Here is a 17883-nt window from a genome sequence, read left to right as displayed (position 1 = left end):
TGCTCCCTTAAAAAAGATTTCTTGGAGGAGGAGGACTGATCTGAGTCACTTTGTGATGTGTGTGACTCTATGTCTGTAAATGTCCGATTCTGTCTATATCTATTTGTTTGTGCACCTCTCCAAACCCTTCGGGTACTTTGATTCAAAAGCCAATAATAGACTCGTGAGTCTTTGTAGTCATCCTTGACTTTTCTATATTTGATTTTTTTAAAGGCTATTAGTTCATTTTTGAACTTTAGTATATTTTCATTCAGTTTGGTGAACCACTCAGTATTACTGTCTTTTTTTAAAACATCAGTTCCACTTTCCTCACAAGCACTAATGTCCAACTTGAGACTCTCCATTTCCGTATTCACTTGCTGTATAACTAATATCATCAAATCAAAGCTGCACTGGTTTAAGATCAGGCACCACTGACGGCAAAATTCCTTGTTATTGCGACCGATCGTAGGCTGGTTTTTGATGCGGAAGCCACGTGGAATCAATTTGTCTTTGTGATATTGTGAAAGTGTCAAACCGTGGAGTTCTAATTCCACGAGACGCTTATTTAGTTTAAGCAGATCAGAATAAACATCATTGGGGCTATCCGCATCAAAAGCCAGCTGCTCTGTATCTTTAAACAGAATCTTGGATATGTCTTTTTCTAAAAAACGCTTGGTGCCAGTGAGGTCGCCAAAATCTGAATCCATAGCAGCTTATCAATGGACAAAAGTGGTATATCAACCACTGCAAACAACAAAAAAATTTAACAATAAAAAAAATAAAAAAGTAAATAAATTTCTAACTAAACAATAAATGTTTGTGGTGCAATTCACAAAACCAAAACATATGGTACTAAATAAAGTCCAGAGGTGAAGCGCACACACTTAAAGGATGTTAGAAGGGTGCCGTGTCAATTGTTATTGATACCATAGTTCCCAATGCTTACCCTGAAAGGGTTTAGACAAAAGGAGACCAGCACACCACCATATGAAAAAATATGAAAAGCATTTAATGAATCAGTAGCATTATCAGGCCTTTTGAAAAAAAATTTAAGTACTCATCATGAGGCTTTCAGCAGTATTCAAGCAGAACAGCCATCCCAACGGCCCGTTTCGGTTGTCACACCTTCATCATGGGGTCACCTACAACATAGTGTTCAAACAGAGAACCTTATAAAGCTGTGCAATTTGCATAAATCAGATACACCTGTTTTGCCCAATCACCAGTGATTCAAAAACCTCCCAGGGGTATGTGAACAGTCCAGTGTGGAACTACAAAAGCAAGACAAAGTTGCCCAGACCACTATCAACAGTTCCGTTGTACCGGAAGTGACAACACGCGACCGCGTTTGTCAACATCCGCCATGTAACGGAACTCAAGTGCCGGGGTACGTTTCCACGGCACTAGCATAAGTACCGCTGTGCCGGAAGTGATGTCGCGTCATCGCGACAATCAACTTCCGCCAATACAAAAACCGGCCTCAGATCACTGGCAATGTCACCGCCTATGTGTTCAAGGTACACAACTTGTCACATACATTAATCTATACATAAAAATAAAAATAAAAAATACAGCATAAGAATATCAAATGAAAAAAGAAAATAACACATAATAAAAAGTATATTATAGGACATAATGAAAAATAACCTGTATGTCGATAATTATTCTACGGGCCAATAGGTCCTATATAAATATCATCTTGAACAGGCATACACAGCCGCATTAGTAGGAGAATATCGACATAGAGGCTAATTGATCATAAAAAACAAATTATATAAAAAACACAAAAATAGAAATGGTAGTAAGTTGCATTAGTGGCATAGTCAACAGCGATCCCAGATAGAGACAATTTATCATGAAGTATACTATCTTGGTCAGTTGACTGTAAAACAGTGGTACCAATGAAAATTCAAATGAAAGGAGTCAAAATAAGTTCTTCATTCAAACCACTGGGCGCAGTTGAATTTAACTTGTAGATCCATTCACATTCACGTTGCAGAAGTAACCGATGTCTATCGCCTCCCCTACGTAGTGGGGGGATGTGATCTATTGGCATACATCTAAAATCAGCCATAGTGTGACCACTGGTAACAAAATGCCTGGCTACTGGTGGTGTGCTGGAATCTAAAGCTGTAAAGGCCTTCTTGATTGAACTCCTGTGCATGGATATGCGTTCCTTTAGCATACGGATAGTTTTACCAACGTAGAGTTTGTTACATGGACAGAGAATGATGTATACCACATAGCGAGAATCGCACGTCAGTCGATGTCTTATAGTATAGCTACTTTTGGTAATTGGATGTGTAAAGGTTTTTCCCAACAAGAGAAATCTGCAATTTGCACAGCCCGCACACTTATAGGCTCCTTTTTGCAGTGAAAGCCAATGCAAATTAGTGTGTATACCTGGACTAATGTGAGAGAATGTGATACGTTCTCTTAAGTTGCGACTTCTCTTATAACTGAAGAGAGGTGGATTCGTGCAACTAGGTCCAAGGATCGGGTCAGCTTGTAGTATGTGCCAATGCTTAGTAATGATCTTCCTAATTAAACCAGAGGAAGTGCAGTAAGTCGTAGGAAAAACCAATCTGTCAGAAATAGCATCGACACGTTGTGTAGATAGAAGATCATCCTGTTTCAGCAGCAAACATCGATCTATTGCTTCATCGACTTCATCTTTACTGTACCCCCGCTGGATGAAGTTATCACCCATTTTGTGTAGGGCTATAGGGAGCTTAGAAGGATCTGATGTTGTTCTAACAACTCTAACGAGTTGTGAGTAGGGGAGTCCTTTCTTCAAGGGCCGTGGATGAAAGCTGTCTGCCAAAAGTAGTGTATTTTTGTCCGTGGGTTTTTTGAATAATTCCGTATGGAAGGAGTTATTTTTAATAGATACCAAAACGTCCAGGAACTCAATACTGTCGGCACTACTCCTGCACGTGAAAGTGATATTCTCAACCTTATGGTTTAATTGCTCCACAAACAATTCTAGATCTACAATTGTCCCTGACCAAACAAAAAATAAATCATCAATATACCGAAAATAACAACTTATAAATTTGGAGAAAAGTGGATCTGATGTGATATACGTGGTCTCAAAATCATACATAAAAATATTGGCATAAGACGGTGCCATGTTTGAACCCATGGCGGTTCCTTGAAGCTGTAAAAAAAATGCATTATTAAACAAAAAATAATTTTTATGCAAAATAATCTCCATAAGCAAAATCAAATAATCAACAGGTGGACCTTTATAATGGGGATTAAGCATCAATACACGGCGCACTGCCTCAATGCCTGCATTGTGTGTAATATTCGTATATAGACTGGTTACGTCCAAGGAAACCAAAAGACAGTTAACAGGTGGTATCCCAAACTGTTTTAATTTCAACAAAAAATCAGTAGTATCTTTCAAATGATAGGGGTTTTGTAGTACCACGGGCTGCAAAAAATAGTCACAATATTGTGAGAGGGTTTGACATAAAGAGCCACGTGCCGAGATTATAGGTCTGCCAGGCGGCAGACTGAGAGACTTATGTATCTTCGGCAGAATATACAGAAGAGGGATTTTGGGAAAATCCTGTATCAAAAAGTTCTTGGTGTGTACATCAATCCATCCATTAGTGAAACCAAGTTCAATGATGGAATCAATTTCTCTTTTATATAAACCAGTAGGGTCAAAAGATAATTTTTTATAGCAACTCTGAATGGACAGTTGTCTGTCCACCTCCCTGATGTAGTCATCCCTGTTAAGGACAACAATACCACCGCCTTTATCGGCGGGGCGAATTATAATTTGTTGGTTATTTTTCAAGGACTGTATTGCTTTAATTTCATTAGAAGTTAAATTTTGAAAGTGTTTTTTCTTGTGTCTGATCTTAGGTATTGTGTCCCTCTTAACTAGGCGTATGAAGGTTTCTATAGCAGAGTTATTACTAGGTGGATCAAATGTACTTTTTGCTGAAAAAGGTAAATGTCTAGCAGTACTGGTTGTGTTGCCTTGTCTAGAAAAGAAGTCTTTTAGTCTGAGTTGTCTGTGAAATCTATATAATTCAGTCTCCCATTGGAAGTCAGTTTGTTGAAAGGTCTGTACAAAGGTTAATCCTTTAGTTAACACTGCATGTTCCGGCTCACTGAGAATATAATCGGAGAGATTAAAAACAACTATTTCTTCAGTGTTTTTGGTAATCTGTCTGGGCCCCTTCTTATGTTTGACCCCCCCTAGTCTGCAGGGTCTCTTTCTGTGTGATTTTTGTTGCGTGTAAGTGTCTGCTCCCTTAAAAAAGATTTCTTGGAGGAGGAGGACTGATCTGAGTCACTTTGTGATGTGTGTGACTCTATGTCTGTAAATGTCCGATTCTGTCTATATCTATTTGTTTGTGCACCTCTCCAAACCCTTCGGGTACTTTGATTCAAAAGCCAATAATAGACTCGTGAGTCTTTGTAGTCATCCTTGACTTTTCTATATTTGATTTTTTTAAAGGCTATTAGTTCATTTTTGAACTTTAGTATATTTTCATTCAGTTTGGTGAACCACTCAGTATTACTGTCTTTTTTTAAAACATCAGTTCCACTTTCCTCACAAGCACTAATGTCCAACTTGAGACTCTCCATTTCCGTATTCACTTGCTGTATAACTAATATCATCAAATCAAAGCTGCACTGGTTTAAGATCAGGCACCACTGACGGCAAAATTCCTTGTTATTGCGACCGATCGTAGGCTGGTTTTTGATGCGGAAGCCACGTGGAATCAATTTGTCTTTGTGATATTGTGAAAGTGTCAAACCGTGGAGTTCTAATTCCACGAGACGCTTATTTAGTTTAAGCAGATCAGAATAAACATCATTGGGGCTATCCGCATCAAAAGCCAGCTGCTCTGTATCTTTAAACAGAATCTTGGATATGTCTTTTTCTAAAAAACGCTTGGTGCCAGTGAGGTCGCCAAAATCTGAATCCATAGCAGCTTATCAATGGACAAAAGTGGTATATCAACCACTGCAAACAACAAAAAAATTTAACAATAAAAAAAATAAAAAAGTAAATAAATTTCTAACTAAACAATAAATGTTTGTGGTGCAATTCACAAAACCAAAACATATGGTACTAAATAAAGTCCAGAGGTGAAGCGCACACACTTAAAGGATGTTAGAAGGGTGCCGTGTCAATTGTTATTGATACCATAGTTCCCAATGCTTACCCTGAAAGGGTTTAGACAAAAGGAGACCAGCACACCACCATATGAAAAAATATGAAAAGCATTTAATGAATCAGTAGCATTATCAGGCCTTTTGAAAAAAAAATTTAAGTACTCATCATGAGGCTTTCAGCAGTATTCAAGCAGAACAGCCATCCCAACGGCCCGTTTCGGTTGTCACACCTTCATCATGGGGTCACCTACAACATAGTGTTCAAACAGAGAACCTTATAAAGCTGTGCAATTTGCATAAATCAGATACACCTGTTTTGCCCAATCACCAGTGATTCAAAAACCTCCCAGGGGTATGTGAACAGTCCAGTGTGGAACTACAAAAGCAAGACAAAGTTGCCCAGACCACTATCAACAGTTCCGTTGTACCGGAAGTGACAACACGCGACCGCGTTTGTCAACATCCGCCATGTAACGGAACTCAAGTGCCGGGGTACGTTTCCACGGCACTAGCATAAGTACCGCTGTGCCGGAAGTGATGTCGCGTCATCGCGACAATCAACTTCCGCCAATACAAAAACCGGCCTCAGATCACTGGCAATGTCACCGCCTATGTGTTCAAGGTACACAACTTGTCACATACATTAATCTATACATAAAAATAAAAATAAAAAATACAGCATAAGAATATCAAATGAAAAATGAAAATAACACATAATAAAAAGTATATTATAGGACATAATGAAAAATAACCTGTATGTCGATAATTATTCTACGGGCCAATAGGTCCTATATAAATATCATCTTGAACAGGCATACACAGCCGCATTAGTAGGAGAATATCGACATAGAGGCTAATTGATCATAAAAAACAAATTATATAAAAAACACAAAAATAGAAATGGTAGTAAGTTGCATTAGTGGCATAGTCAACAGCGATCCCAGATAGAGACAATTTATCATGAAGTATACTATCTTGGTCAGTTGACTGTAAAACAGTGGTACCAATGAAAATTCAAATGAAAGGAGTCAAAATAAGTTCTTCATTCAAACCACTGGGCGCAGTTGAATTTAACTTGTAGATCCATTCACATTCACGTTGCAGAAGTAACCGATGTCTATCGCCTCCCCTACGTAGTGGGGGGATGTGATCTATTGGCATACATCTAAAATCAGCCATAGTGTGACCACTGGTAACAAAATGCCTGGCTACTGGTGGTGTGCTGGAATCTAAAGCTGTAAAGGCCTTCTTGATTGAACTCCTGTGCATGGATATGCGTTCCTTTAGCATACGGATAGTTTTACCCACGTAGAGTTTGTTACATGGACAGAGAATGATGTATACCACATAGCGAGAATCGCACGTCAGTCGATGTCTTATAGTATAGCTACTTTTGGTAATTGGATGTGTAAAGGTTTTTCCCAACAAGAGAAATCTGCAATTTGCACAGCCCGCACACTTATAGGCTCCTTTTTGCAGTGAAAGCCAATGCAAATTAGTGTGTATACCTGGACTAATGTGAGAGAATGTGATACGTTCTCTTAAGTTGCGACTTCTCTTATAACTGAAGAGAGGTGGATTCGTGCAACTAGGTCCAAGGATCGGGTCAGCTTGTAGTATGTGCCAATGCTTAGTAATGATCTTCCTAATTAAACCAGAGGAAGTGCAGTAAGTCGTAGGAAAAACCAATCTGTCAGAAATAGCATCGACACGTTGTGTAGATAGAAGATCATCCTGTTTCAGCAGCAAACATCGATCTATTGCTTCATCGACTTCATCTTTACTGTACCCCCGCTGGATGAAGTTATCACCCATTTTGTGTAGGGCTATAGGGAGCTTAGAAGGATCTGATGTTGTTCTAACAACTCTAACGAGTTGTGAGTAGGGGAGTCCTTTCTTCAAGGGCCGTGGATGAAAGCTGTCTGCCAAAAGTAGTGTATTTTTGTCCGTGGGTTTTTTGAATAATTCCGTATGGAAGGAGTTATTTTTAATAGATACCAAAACGTCCAGGAACTCAATACTGTCGGCACTACTCCTGCACGTGAAAGTGATATTCTCAACCTTATGGTTTAATTGCTCCACAAACAATTCTAGATCTACAATTGTCCCTGACCAAACAAAAAATAAATCATCAATATACCGAAAATAACAACTTATAAATTTGGAGAAAAGTGGATCTGATGTGATATATGTGGTCTCAAAATCATACATAAAAATATTGGCATAAGACGGTGCCATGTTTGAACCCATGGCGGTTCCTTGAAGCTGTAAAAAAAATGCATTATTAAACAAAAAATAATTTTTATGCAAAATAATCTCCATAAGCAAAATCAAATAATCAACAGGTGGACCTTTATAATGGGGATTAAGCATCAATACACGGCGCACTGCCTCAATGCCTGCATTGTGTGTAATATTCGTATATAGACTGGTTACGTCCAAGGAAACCAAAAGACAGTTAACAGGTGGTATCCCAAACTGTTTTAATTTCAACAAAAAATCAGTAGTATCTTTCAAATGATAGGGGTTTTGTAGTACCACGGGCTGCAAAAAATAGTCACAATATTGTGAGAGGGTTTGACATAAAGAGCCACGTGCCGAGATTATAGGTCTGCCAGGCGGCAGACTGAGAGACTTATGTATCTTCGGCAGAATATACAGAAGAGGGATTTTGGGAAAATCCTGTATCAAAAAGTTCTTGGTGTGTACATCAATCCATCCATTAGTGAAACCAAGTTCAATGATGGAATCAATTTCTCTTTTATATAAACCAGTAGGGTCAAAAGATAATTTTTTATAGCAACTCTGAATGGACAGTTGTCTGTCCACCTCCCTGATGTAGTCATCCCTGTTAAGGACAACAATACCACCGCCTTTATCGGCGGGGCGAATTATAATTTGTTGGTTATTTTTCAAGGACTGTATTGCTTTAATTTCATTAGAAGTTAAATTTTGAAAGTGTTTTTTCTTGTGTCTGATCTTAGGTATTGTGTCCCTCTTAACTAGGCGTATGAAGGTTTCTATAGCAGAGTTATTACTAGGTGGATCAAATGTACTTTTTGCTGAAAAAGGTAAATGTCTAGCAGTACTGGTTGTGTTGCCTTGTCTAGAAAAGAAGTCTTTTAGTCTGAGTTGTCTGTGAAATCTATATAATTCAGTCTCCCATTGGAAGTCAGTTTGTTGAAAGGTCTGTACAAAGGTTAATCCTTTAGTTAACACTGCATGTTCCGGCTCACTGAGAATATAATCGGAGAGATTAAAAACAACTATTTCTTCAGTGTTTTTGGTAATCTGTCTGGGCCCCTTCTTATGTTTGACCCCCCCTCGTCTGCAGGGTCTCTTTCTGTGTGATTTTTGTTGCGTGTAAGTGTCTGCTCCCTTAAAAAAGATTTCTTGGAGGAGGAGGACTGATCTGAGTCACTTTGTGATGTGTGTGACTCTATGTCTGTAAATGTCCGATTCTGTCTATATCTATTTGTTTGTGCACCTCTCCAAACCCTTCGGGTACTTTGATTCAAAAGCCAATAATAGACTCGTGAGTCTTTGTAGTCATCCTTGACTTTTCTATATTTGATTTTTTTAAAGGCTATTAGTTCATTTTTGAACTTTAGTATATTTTCATTCAGTTTGGTGAACCACTCAGTATTACTGTCTTTTTTTAAAACATCAGTTCCACTTTCCTCACAAGCACTAATGTCCAACTTGAGACTCTCCATTTCCGTATTCACTTGCTGTATAACTAATATCATCAAATCAAAGCTGCACTGGTTTAAGATCAGGCACCACTGACGGCAAAATTCCTTGTTATTGCGACCGATCGTAGGCTGGTTTTTGATGCGGAAGCCACGTGGAATCAATTTGTCTTTGTGATATTGTGAAAGTGTCAAACCGTGGAGTTCTAATTCCACGAGACGCTTATTTAGTTTAAGCAGATCAGAATAAACATCATTGGGGCTATCCGCATCAAAAGCCAGCTGCTCTGTATCTTTAAACAGAATCTTGGATATGTCTTTTTCTAAAAAACGCTTGGTGCCAGTGAGGTCGCCAAAATCTGAATCCATAGCAGCTTATCAATGGACAAAAGTGGTATATCAACCACTGCAAACAACAAAAAAATTTAACAATAAAAAAAATAAAAAAGTAAATAAATTTCTAACTAAACAATAAATGTTTGTGGTGCAATTCACAAAACCAAAACATATGGTACTAAATAAAGTCCAGAGGTGAAGCGCACACACTTAAAGGATGTTAGAAGGGTGCCGTGTCAATTGTTATTGATACCATAGTTCCCAATGCTTACCCTGAAAGGGTTTAGACAAAAGGAGACCAGCACACCACCATATGAAAAAATATGAAAAGCATTTAATGAATCAGTAGCATTATCAGGCCTTTTGAAAAAAAATTTAAGTACTCATCATGAGGCTTTCAGCAGTATTCAAGCAGAACAGCCATCCCAACGGCCCGTTTCGGTTGTCACACCTTCATCATGGGGTCACCTACAACATAGTGTTCAAACAGAGAACCTTATAAAGCTGTGCAATTTGCATAAATCAGATACACCTGTTTTGCCCAATCACCAGTGATTCAAAAACCTCCCAGGGGTATGTGAACAGTCCAGTGTGGAACTACAAAAGCAAGACAAAGTTGCCCAGACCACTATCAACAGTTCCGTTGTACCGGAAGTGACAACACGCGACCGCGTTTGTCAACATCCGCCATGTAACGGAACTCAAGTGCCGGGGTACGTTTCCACGGCACTAGCATAAGTACCGCTGTGCCGGAAGTGATGTCGCGTCATCGCGACAATCAACTTCCGCCAATACAAAAACCGGCCTCAGATCACTGGCAATGTCACCGCCTATGTGTTCAAGGTACACAACTTGTCACATACATTAATCTATACATAAAAATAAAAATAAAAAATACAGCATAAGAATATCAAATGAAAAATGAAAATAACACATAATAAAAAGTATATTATAGGACATAATGAAAAATAACCTGTATGTCGATAATTATTCTACGGGCCAATAGGTCCTATATAAATATCATCTTGAACAGGCATACACAGCCGCATTAGTAGGAGAATATCGACATAGAGGCTAATTGATCATAAAAAACAAATTATATAAAAAACACAAAAATAGAAATGGTAGTAAGTTGCATTAGTGGCATAGTCAACAGCGATCCCAGATAGAGACAATTTATCATGAAGTATACTATCTTGGTCAGTTGACTGTAAAACAGTGGTACCAATGAAAATTCAAATGAAAGGAGTCAAAATAAGTTCTTCATTCAAACCACTGGGCGCAGTTGAATTTAACTTGTAGATCCATTCACATTCACGTTGCAGAAGTAACCGATGTCTATCGCCTCCCCTACGTAGTGGGGGGATGTGATCTATTGGCATACATCTAAAATCAGCCATAGTGTGACCACTGGTAACAAAATGCCTGGCTACTGGTGGTGTGCTGGAATCTAAAGCTGTAAAGGCCTTCTTGATTGAACTCCTGTGCATGGATATGCGTTCCTTTAGCATACGGATAGTTTTACCCACGTAGAGTTTGTTACATGGACAGAGAATGATGTATACCACATAGCGAGAATCGCACGTCAGTCGATGTCTTATAGTATAGCTACTTTTGGTAATTGGATGTGTAAAGGTTTTTCCCAACAAGAGAAATCTGCAATTTGCACAGCCCGCACACTTATAGGCTCCTTTTTGCAGTGAAAGCCAATGCAAATTAGTGTGTATACCTGGACTAATGTCAGAGAATGTGATACGTTCTCTTAAGTTGCGACTTCTCTTATAACTGAAGAGAGGTGGATTCGTGCAACTAGGTCCAAGGATCGGGTCAGCTTGTAGTATGTGCCAATGCTTAGTAATGATCTTCCTAATTAAACCAGAGGAAGTGCAGTAAGTCGTAGGAAAAACCAATCTGTCAGAAATAGCATCGACACGTTGTGTAGATAGAAGATCATCCTGTTTCAGCAGCAAACATCGATCTATTGCTTCATCGACTTCATCTTTACTGTACCCCCGCTGGATGAAGTTATCACCCATTTTGTGTAGGGCTATAGGGAGCTTAGAAGGATCTGATGTTGTTCTAACAACTCTAACGAGTTGTGAGTAGGGGAGTCCTTTCTTCAAGGGCCGTGGATGAAAGCTGTCTGCCAAAAGTAGTGTATTTTTGTCCGTGGGTTTTTTGAATAATTCCGTATGGAAGGAGTTATTTTTAATAGATACCAAAACGTCCAGGAACTCAATACTGTCGGCACTACTCCTGCACGTGAAAGTGATATTCTCAACCTTATGGTTTAATTGCTCCACAAACAATTCTAGATCTACAATTGTCCCTGACCAAACAAAAAATAAATCATCAATATACCGAAAATAACAACTTATAAATTTGGAGAAAAGTGGATCTGATGTGATATATGTGGTCTCAAAATCATACATAAAAATATTGGCATAAGACGGTGCCATGTTTGAACCCATGGCGGTTCCTTGAAGCTGTAAAAAAAAATGCATTATTAAACAAAAAATAATTTTTATGCAAAATAATCTCCATAAGCAAAATCAAATAATCAACAGGTGGACCTTTATAATGGGGATTAAGCATCAATACACGGCGCACTGCCTCAATGCCTGCATTGTGTGTAATATTCGTATATAGACTGGTTACGTCCAAGGAAACCAAAAGACAGTTAACAGGTGGTATCCCAAACTGTTTTAATTTCAACAAAAAATCAGTAGTATCTTTCAAATGATAGGGGTTTTGTAGTACCACGGGCTGCAAAAAATAGTCACAATATTGTGAGAGGGTTTGACATAAAGAGCCACGTGCCGAGATTATAGGTCTGCCAGGCGGCAGACTGAGAGACTTATGTATCTTCGGCAGAATATACAGAAGAGGGATTTTGGGAAAATCCTGTATCAAAAAGTTCTTGGTGTGTACATCAATCCATCCATTAGTGAAACCAAGTTCAATGATGGAATCAATTTCTCTTTTATATAAACCAGTAGGGTCAAAAGATAATTTTTTATAGCAACTCTGAATGGACAGTTGTCTGTCCACCTCCCTGATGTAGTCATCCCTGTTAAGGACAACAATACCACCGCCTTTATCGGCGGGGCGAATTATAATTTGTTGGTTATTTTTCAAGGACTGTATTGCTTTAATTTCATTAGAAGTTAAATTTTGAAAGTGTTTTTTCTTGTGTCTGATCTTAGGTATTGTGTCCCTCTTAACTAGGCGTATGAAGGTTTCTATAGCAGAGTTATTACTAGGTGGATCAAATGTACTTTTTGCTGAAAAAGGTAAATGTCTAGCAGTACTGGTTGTGTTGCCTTGTCTAGAAAAGAAGTCTTTTAGTCTGAGTTGTCTGTGAAATCTATATAATTCAGTCTCCCATTGGAAGTCAGTTTGTTGAAAGGTCTGTACAAAGGTTAATCCTTTAGTTAACACTGCATGTTCCGGCTCACTGAGAATATAATCGGAGAGATTAAAAACAACTATTTCTTCAGTGTTTTTGGTAATCTGTCTGGGCCCCTTCTTATGTTTGACCCCCCCTCGTCTGCAGGGTCTCTTTCTGTGTGATTTTTGTTGCGTGTAAGTGTCTGCTCCCTTAAAAAAGATTTCTTGGAGGAGGAGGACTGATCTGAGTCACTTTGTGATGTGTGTGACTCTATGTCTGTAAATGTCCGATTCTGTCTATATCTATTTGTTTGTGCACCTCTCCAAACCCTTCGGGTACTTTGATTCAAAAGCCAATAATAGACTCGTGAGTCTTTGTAGTCATCCTTGACTTTTCTATATTTGATTTTTTTAAAGGCTATTAGTTCATTTTTGAACTTTAGTATATTTTCATTCAGTTTGGTGAACCACTCAGTATTACTGTCTTTTTTTAAAACATCAGTTCCACTTTCCTCACAAGCACTAATGTCCAACTTGAGACTCTCCATTTCCGTATTCACTTGCTGTATAACTAATATCATCAAATCAAAGCTGCACTGGTTTAAGATCAGGCACCACTGACGGCAAAATTCCTTGTTATTGCGACCGATCGTAGGCTGGTTTTTGATGCGGAAGCCACGTGGAATCAATTTGTCTTTGTGATATTGTGAAAGTGTCAAACCGTGGAGTTCTAATTCCACGAGACGCTTATTTAGTTTAAGTAGATCAGAATAAACATCATTGGGGCTATCCGCATCAAAAGCCAGCTGCTCTGTATCTTTAAACAGAATCTTGGATATGTCTTTTTCTAAAAAACGCTTGGTGCCAGTGAGGTCGCCAAAATCTGAATCCATAGCAGCTTATCAATGGACAAAAGTGGTATATCAACCACTGCAAACAACAAAAAAATTTAACAATAAAAAAAATAAAAAAGTAAATAAATTTTTAACTAAACAATAAATGTTTGTGGTGCAATTCACAAAACCAAAACATATGGTACTAAATAAAGTCCAGAGGTGAAGCGCACACACTTAAAGGATGTTAGAAGGGTGCCGTGTCAATTGTTATTGATACCATAGTTCCCAATGCTTACCCTGAAAGGGTTTAGACAAAAGGAGACCAGCACACCACCATATGAAAAAATATGAAAAGCATTTAATGAATCAGTAGCATTATCAGGCCTTTTGAAAAAAAATTTAAGTACTCATCATGAGGCTTTCAGCAGTATTCAAGCAGAACAGCCATCCCAACGGCCCGTTTCGGTTGTCACACCTTCATCATGGGGTCAGCTACAACATAGTGTTCAAACAGAGAACCTTATAAAGCTGTGCAATTTGCATAAATCAGATACACCTGTTTTGCCCAATCACCAGTGATTCAAAAACCTCCCAGGGGTATGTGAACAGTCCAGTGTGGAACTACAAAAGCAAGACAAAGTTGCCCAGACCACTATCAACAGTTCCGTTGTACCGGAAGTGACAACACGCGACCGCGTTTGTCAACATCCGCCATGTAACGGAACTCAAGTGCCGGGGTACGTTTCCACGGCACTAGCATAAGTACCGCTGTGCCGGAAGTGATGTCGCGTCATCGCGACAATCAACTTCCGCCAATACAAAAACCGGCCTCAGATCACTGGCAATGTCACCGCCTATGTGTTCAAGGTACACAACTTGTCACATACATTAATCTATACATAAAAATAAAAATAAAAAATACAGCATAAGAATATCAAATGAAAAAAGAAAATAACACATAATAAAAAAGTATATTATAGGACATAATGAAAAATAACCTGTATGTCGATAATTATTCTACGGGCCAATAGGTCCTATATAAATATCATCTTGAACAGGCATACACAGCCGCATTAGTAGGAGAATATCGACATAGAGGCTAATTGATCATAAAAAACAAATTATATAAAAAACACAAAAATAGAAATGGTAGTAAGTTGCATTAGTGGCATAGTCAACAGCGATCCCAGATAGAGACAATTTATCATGAAGTATACTATCTTGGTCAGTTGACTGTAAAACAGTGGTACCAATGAAAATTCAAATGAAAGGAGTCAAAATAAGTTCTTCATTCAAACCACTGGGCGCAGTTGAATTTAACTTGTAGATCCATTCACATTCACATTGCAGAAGTAACCGATGTCTATCGCCTCCCCTACGTAGTGGGGGGATGTGATCTATTGGCATACATCTAAAATCAGCCATAGTGTGACCACTGGTAACAAAATGCCTGGCTACTGGTGGTGTGCTGGAATCTAAAGCTGTAAAGGCCTTCTTGATTGAACTCCTGTGCATGGATATGCGTTCCTTTAGCATACGGATAGTTTTACCCACGTAGAGTTTGTTACATGGACAGAGAATGATGTATACCACATAGCGAGAATCGCACGTCAGTCGATGTCTTATAGTATAGCTACTTTTGGTAATTGGATGTGTAAAGGTTTTTCCCAACAAGAGAAATCTGCAATTTGCACAGCCCGCACACTTATAGGCTCCTTTTTGCAGTGAAAGCCAATGCAAATTAGTGTGTATACCTGGACTAATGTCAGAGAATGTGATACGTTCTCTTAAGTTGCGACTTCTCTTATAACTGAAGAGAGGTGGATTCGTGCAACTAGGTCCAAGGATCGGGTCAGCTTGTAGTATGTGCCAATGCTTAGTAATGATCTTCCTAATTAAACCAGAGGAAGTGCAGTAAGTCGTAGGAAAAACCAATCTGTCAGAAATAGCATCGACACGTTGTGTAGATAGAAGATCATCCTGTTTCAGCAGCAAACATCGATCTATTGCTTCATCGACTTCATCTTTACTGTACCCCCGCTGGATGAAGTTATCACCCATTTTGTGTAGGGCTATAGGGAGCTTAGAAGGATCTGATGTTGTTCTAACAACTCTAACGAGTTGTGAGTAGGGGAGTCCTTTCTTCAAGGGCCGTGGATGAAAGCTGTCTGCCAAAAGTAGTGTATTTTTGTCCGTGGGTTTTTTGAATAATTCCGTATGGAAGGAGTTATTTTTAATAGATACCAAAACGTCCAGGAACTCAATACTGTCGGCACTACTCCTGCACGTGAAAGTGATATTCTCAACCTTATGGTTTAATTGCTCCACAAACAATTCTAGATCTACAATTGTCCCTAACCAAACAAAAAATAAATCATCAATATACCGAAAATAACAACTTTTAAATTTGGAGAAAAGTGGATCTGATGTGATATATGTGGTCTCAAAATCATACATAAAAATATTGGCGGAAGTTGATTGTCGCGATGACGCGACATCACTTCCGGCACAGCGGTACTTATGCTAGTGCCGTGGAAACGTACCCCGGCACTTGAGTTCCGTTACATGGCGGATGTTGACAAACGCGGTCGCGTGTTGTCACTTCCGGTACAACGGAACTGTTGATAGTGGTCTGGGCAACTTTGTCTTGCTTTTGTAGTTCCACACTGGACTGTTCACATACCCCTGGGAGGTTTTTGAATCACTGGTGATTGGGCAAAACAGGTGTATCTGATTTATGCAAATTGCACAGCTTTATAAGGTTCTCTGTTTGAACACTATGTTGTAGCTGACCCCATGATGAAGGTGTGACAACCGAAACGGGCCGTTGGGATGGCTGTTCTGCTTGAATACTGCTGAAAGCCTCATGATGAGTACTTAAATTTTTTTTCAAAAGGCCTGATAATGCTACTGATTCATTAAATGCTTTTCATATTTTTTCATATGGTGGTGTGCTGGTCTCCTTTTGTCTAAACCCTTTCAGGGTAAGCATTGGGAACTATGGTATCAATAACAATTGACACGGCACCCTTCTAACATCCTTTAAGTGTGTGCGCTTCACCTCTAGACTTTATTTAGTACCATATGTTTTGGTTTTGTGAATTGCACCACAAACATTTATTGTTTAGTTAGAAATTTATTTACTTTTTTATTTTTTTTATTGTTAAATTTTTTTGTTGTTTGCAGTGGTTGATATACCACTTTTGTCCATTGATAAGCTGCTATGGATTCAGATTTTGGCGACCTCACTGGCACCAAGCGTTTTTTAGAAAAAGACATATCCAAGATTCTGTTTAAAGATACAGAGCAGCTGGCTTTTGATGCGGATAGCCCCAATGATGTTTATTCTGATCTGCTTAAACTAAATAAGCGTCTCGTGGAATTAGAACTCCACGGTTTGACACTTTCACAATATCACAAAGACAAATTGATTCCACGTGGCTTCCGCATCAAAAACCAGCCTACGATCGGTCGCAATAACAAGGAATTTTGCCGTCAGTGGTGCCTGATCTTAAACCAGTGCAGCTTTGATTTGATGATATTAGTTATACAGCAAGTGAATACGGAAATGGAGAGTCTCAAGTTGGACATTAGTGCTTGTGAGGAAAGTGGAACTGATGTTTTAAAAAAAGACAGTAATACTGAGTGGTTCACCAAACTGAATGAAAATATACTAAAGTTCAAAAATGAACTAATAGCCTTTAAAAAAATCAAATATAGAAAAGTCAAGGATGACTACAAAGACTCACGAGTCTATTATTGGCTTTTGAATCAAAGTACCCGAAGGGTTTGGAGAGGTGCACAAACAAATAGATATAGACAGAATCGGACATTTACAGACATAGAGTCACACACATCACAAAGTGACTCAGATCAGTCCTCCTCCTCCAAGAAATCTTTTTTAAGGGAGCAGACACTTACACGCAACAAAAATCACACAGAAAGAGACCCTGCAGACGAGGGGGGGTCAAACATAAGAAGGGGCCCAGACAGATTACCAAAAACACTGAAGAAATAGTTGTTTTTAATCTCTCCGATTATATTCTCAGTGAGCCGGAACATGCAGTGTTAACTAAAGGATTAACCTTTGTACAGACCTTTCAACAAACTGACTTCAAATGGGAGACTGAATTATATAGATTTCACAGACAACTCAGACTAAAAGACTTCTTTTCTAGACAAGGCAACACAACCAGTACTGCTAGACATTTACCTTTTTCAGCAAAAAGTACATTTGATCCACCTAGTAATAACTCTGCTATAGAAACCTTCATACGCCTAGTTAAGAGGGACACAATACCTAAGATCAGACACAAGAAAAAACACTTTCAAAATTTAACTTCTAATGAAATTAAAGCAATACAGTCCTTGAAAAATAACCAACAAATTATAATTCGCCCCGCCGATAAAGGCGGTGGTATTGTTGTCCTTAACAGGGATGACTACATCAGGGAGGTGGACAGACAACTGTCCATTCAGAGTTGCTATAAAAAATTATCTTT

This window comes from Pseudophryne corroboree, chromosome 6 (assembly GCF_028390025.1).
Source record: "Pseudophryne corroboree isolate aPseCor3 chromosome 6, aPseCor3.hap2, whole genome shotgun sequence".
In the NCBI taxonomy this organism is placed as follows: Eukaryota; Metazoa; Chordata; class Amphibia; order Anura; family Myobatrachidae; genus Pseudophryne; species Pseudophryne corroboree.
Note: the sequence above shows the minus strand (reverse complement) of the source record.